Here is a 5,122-nt window from a genome sequence, read left to right as displayed (position 1 = left end):
GAGCTAGACAGAAGGACACGTACACCAAATGCAATTGGACGAGGTGCGAGAAGAATTGGCAACTCATGTCCTAGAGGGGCTTTTTGTTATTGAACTAAACATTCCTCCTTCATTTTACCTGTCTTTTTGGCTAGTATTTTGCTTATGTATAGACAAGCAGATCATTTGTGGTGTGGGGTTGCAAAAACTGTGATTTGGATGTGACAAGTATGGATGTATTTAAATTATATATATATATATATATATACAGTCCCCTTCAGTTGAGGGATCCCTCAAATAGTGTTATTTGAGGGATGTGGCGCTCAACCGTTGGATCTGTTTTAATGATCTTGTGTGGCTGAGATTGTTTTACATCTTTTAACCCGTTTTGTGCCAAATAACCCGACATCCAATGCTGGAGAAGACCTAAGGCACGCAGGATCTCATATGGGAAACGAAGGAAAAGGAAGAACCCCTTGCAAGCCTAAGAGAAGACCCACTCTCTTGAGATGAAATGATGACCCACCATTTCCAACTGACCTTGCGAGATTTCTATTTCTATAAGGTATCCATTGTCGTGGTTTTTTTTCCTTCCGAAATCTGGGTTATAGTCGTCGATTTGGAGATGTACGAGGGTTTTTCGATCTAGGTTTGTCGATTTCTAAGTTTTTAAAAATCTGAGTTGAGGTTAATCTCCAGATTTAATATGGGTTTGGAAAAATTCATGTGAATTATTATTGTTGTGTTGTTCTGGTATCTGACATGGTTTTTTTAAAATCGATTTGAAGATTTCTGCTAAAAGTTGAGGTTACATCTCCAGATTTGTAATGGGATTGAAAAAATTCATGCAATTTACTTGTTGTTGTGATATTTGATATGGGTTTTAAAATTGATTACAGCCACAAGAATATTAAATATTATTTTTTCCTGGCATGGAGCTTTCATTCAAAGTAATAATATATCTTGAGTAAGTAAAGTCATATTTTCTACCTATGTAATTTGCCTGTTCTTGATAAAATTGAATTAATTATTTTCATTTGCTTTGTCTTTTTCAGGATGATGTTTTGAACTCCTAGTGAGTAGTGGCAAAAGATATCCAGTTTTACTTGTGTTCAACATATTTCTGGTGTTGTATGATTGCACTGACAGAGATCCATTTTAAGGTTATCTAAGCCGTATAGCTTCTTAGGGTCAGTTAGATGTGAGTTATTTTTTATTAGACAAGAATTAATGGAATATATGAGGTTCGAAATTTTTTTAGGGTCAGTTAGATGGTGCAAGTCTTTATGAATTGTTGTTTATCCGACTCTATTGAACTATGAGCAAAGGTTGTTTTAAGGTATATCTTGTTTGGTTACTTTGTAATTAGTTGTATTAATAAAAATTGTTGATGCAATATGTCATATTGCGTTCTCTATGTGATAAAATGATCTTCTAATTTGCCTCTTATCATCTTTATTTGCTTACATCTGTACTTTGTATCAAATGGAAGATTATTTCTCCAAAATATGTAGTGTTTGTGGTAATCTATCAAGCCTTGGCTTGCTTCTTGGCTGTTGATTTAGATGATATTACTTGAGCAGGCATATGGATTGCATATGGCATATGGATTTCTTTTGGGCGATATTTAGTTGTTTTGACAAATTTCATTCCATTCGAGATTGAGTTGCTTTCTGTCTTCATTGTTGTATGATTCTTGGATTAAGCGCAAGATGTTCACTTGGATTTCAACAATATGGCTATGTACCCTGGTCGAGACTGGTTCATGAATTTTTTAGCAACATGAATTGTAGGGCACAATTTCTGTACAAGCACATAAGGAAAAGCCCTTTGTCCAAAAAAAAAAAAAAAAAAAAAAAAACCCTTGTGAAAGAAGCTAGTAAAGAACGAATGATATGTTTTCTACTTCTAACAACAAATTGATAACTTTAAACCTTTGTAATGACCCAAACCTAAAATTCATATTTAATTAGTAATTTATTATGAGGAAAGACAATTTTGCCCTTGGAATAATTTATTAACAAAAAGTTGACTTTTTGACCGAAAAGGAATTTGACAATTCCACATACACCGTTGCGTAGAGCACGACGAAATGAGTTCATAGACACGAAGTGAGCTCAAATCGGAGTTTCAACGAAGAAAATACGGTTAAAATATCACGAGGGGCAAAGTGATAATTTGAAAAAAATCAGATTTAAACCCTCACTCTCTCTCTTCTCCCTCAGTTTCTCTCTCTCTCTCTCTCTCTCTCTCTCTCTCTCTCTCTCTCTCTCTCTCTCTCTCTCCCGTCGCGACTTCTCTCTTTCCCCCCACCGATCGGATTCTCACAGTCGCCGTCGCCGCCACAAACCACCACCGGCCACGAGACCGGTCTTATTCGAACCGTCATCGCCTCCTCTTCCCGTCCCACCTGGTTTCCGTCGCCGTCAGCCACTCCAGCCGCCAGAAACTGCAGAAAACCGAGCGGTGTGACCGGAATTTCACGGCCGTCGTTCTCTCTCATTTCTCAACCAAATCGGACGAGCCAGGTATGGATTTTGACCCTCTCGAGCTGTTCTAGCTGCCTGTTGAGTAGGAATTAATCGGTTCTTAGTGTAGATAATGAATTTTCGAATTGGAAATTCGGCCGATTTTTGGCCTCCGTGTTCGGCCACTTCCGGTCAGTTTTTGGGGTAGGTCCAAGAACAAAAGTGGTTCCAAATATGGTGTTATACCTAGGGTAGGAGTTTGGAGCCTTGGTTTTGAGATTTTCTGGCGATGCGTAATCGCTTTGGACACCCAGCGCTGCCGGCGCGTGCGGCAGCGCGTGGGCGAGGGTGGTGCAGTGACACTATGTCCTAATGCGATCCTTAGGTTGTCACGAGCACATAGGAATTCATGGATCTCAATTTGGATACCGTTTGAGCCTCGAACAGATTTTCCATATTGTGCGATTATCGGGTTCAATACTGTTGAGCCGTTGGATCGTAATCAATTTTAGATATGTTACTCTAGATAATTTCAGAAACGTGTAGGATTTGACGGATTGTGAATCGGAGTCCCGGATACTCCGAAATCGCGAACCCTAGGGCTAGGGTTTAGAAATTATGCGATTACATGATCGTGCTCAATCCGACCGTCCGATCGACATCACTACCCTCGGGACATGTGTCCTAGATATATTGGACCTTCTAGCGGCTTCCGGATCATATTGTGAGGTCATGGATCCTTGGGGTCCCGGATTGACTTTTTGGACTTTAACGCTATTTGAGTCCCAAGATACCGCTAAACTATCCCACGTGGAAGGAAAGCTTTTATGGGCATGGGGATCACTTTAAATTGATGCACGTACTTTTAGGAGCCGGGGGTAGGGTTTTTTTAATATAATACTATATTGTATTAAAAGAATATTATGGTCATTGAATCAGGCACCCGGGCACCAGTTGACCCGCAGGAGGGACCTTCAAGAGGTCCAGCGAGCTCGGACTATCAATGAGTGGACTCTTTGTTTTAATAAATGAATTTAAGCAGTTCAGTTTCAGTTATCAGCTGTTTTATTCTGTAAAATATTTTATGTTGCATGCTGCCGAGTAAAATCTCCTTTAAAGCATATAGGAAAAGATATTCTAGTTAATGATCAGATAAATGACAGCAGAAGTTTAAAGGTTACAGAAATTCAGAAACTTGATATTTTCTTCAACCACCTTGTACCCAGATATTAAATGTTGCCTTCGGATTATATTTGTTGCCTTCGGTTTAGTCAGCATGCTTGACAGTTGCCCCACGAGTTCCTTGGTACTCGAATTCGTGTGGAGCGAGTAATGCGGATCAGGTGAACTACGGTCCCCTGCATCCTGCGAGTTGCGGCTCGGATTGACTTCGTGTCACTGAGACCTGCGAGTATGTGTCGCCCACGGTGATGCAAGGAATTGACGGATATAAGGATTTGACGGAAATAGGGGTACACCTAGGTGATAGTTTTCAACTGTTTTCAAATGTATAGTTATATACATGCATTGATTTTAGAAATAAAGAAAATAAGCTAGTTTGTATAACTGTTTTTACAGTGGGGTTAGTATGTTCATATGTTATTTTCTAAACTTTGTTTTTGGGTCCACTCACCCTTTTTGTTGTTTTGCGCCCCCAGGCAGTAGACGTGCACAGGAATCCACCACCGGGCCACTTCTCATCTTCCGCGCCTTTCTTCTGATGTAGGATTTTTGTTTGTAAAAGGATTCACTCCTTTGTAAATTCTTAGTAGTCGCTCTGATATTTTGCCCTAGACTGAGAATTGAACTGTTGGAATGTATATATACGTATGCTGGCAGTTGGTTGTATATATGTATACTTGTTTGGCAGGTAAAAATGTTTTGGTATTGAGCCAGTTACAAGGGAAACTCTGCCGGTTTTTCGGTAGAAGTCAACCCTGTTATTTTATCGTGTTTTGTATAGAAGGGCAAATAGGTCATTTGTGCCCGACATTCGCCAGGTGTCGGACACGCACAGGGTCTGACTCGGATTCCAAAGCGGAATTTGGATCGGGTCTTGTCAACCTTCATCAGCCGTGATTAAAGATATATGAAATTAAATCATGGAAAGCTGATTATGAACTTCAATAAATTGCAGAAGTTGACCCCAACAACTATTCATCTAAATAGAAAAGCTTACATCCAACCCCAAAAAGACTACAAACATTATAATGACAAAAAAACCAGAACATGTTTGTTGCCTCTTTCAAAGCTCTTGATCGGCAAATGATTCATAATGAAGAAAAATATCAATCTCGTTTGCTCCGTCCTTCAAAGCTCCTCCTCAGATGGTTGCACTATTGACATAAATGGAAACCCAAGTATTCCACAAGCTGCACTTGCCATTTTCCATGAAGTCCACTTTAAGTCATCAACCAGAAAGTTCTGCACATTATTCTTATTTCAACGCTGAATATGATTGCATTTTCTGTTGGATGCATATCACCAATAGCTTTTCTTTTTTTTTTAAATATTCGTGTGGCTGCAATTAATTTTAAAACCCACATTCAAAACCCATATCAGATAACCCCACAACAACAACAATAATAAGTAAATCACATGAATTTTTTCAAACCCATATCAAATCTAGAGATGTAATCTCAAGTTTTAGTAGAAATCTTCAAATCGATTTTAAA

At 39.0% G+C, this 5,122-nt stretch overlaps 1 long non-coding RNA gene across 1 annotated transcript; it reads left to right on the top strand.

The window, feature by feature from the left end:
- On the top strand, positions 434–1,851 carry LOC109948896. Its single transcript, XR_002271344.1, has 2 exons — positions 434–544; positions 1,035–1,851. It is a non-coding gene; the product is annotated as an uncharacterized LOC109948896 (long non-coding RNA).

Source organism: Prunus persica, chromosome G4 (assembly GCF_000346465.2).
Source record: "Prunus persica cultivar Lovell chromosome G4, Prunus_persica_NCBIv2, whole genome shotgun sequence".
Classification (NCBI taxonomy): domain Eukaryota; kingdom Viridiplantae; phylum Streptophyta; class Magnoliopsida; order Rosales; family Rosaceae; genus Prunus; species Prunus persica.
This window is presented reverse-complemented; position numbering and strand designations above follow the sequence as displayed.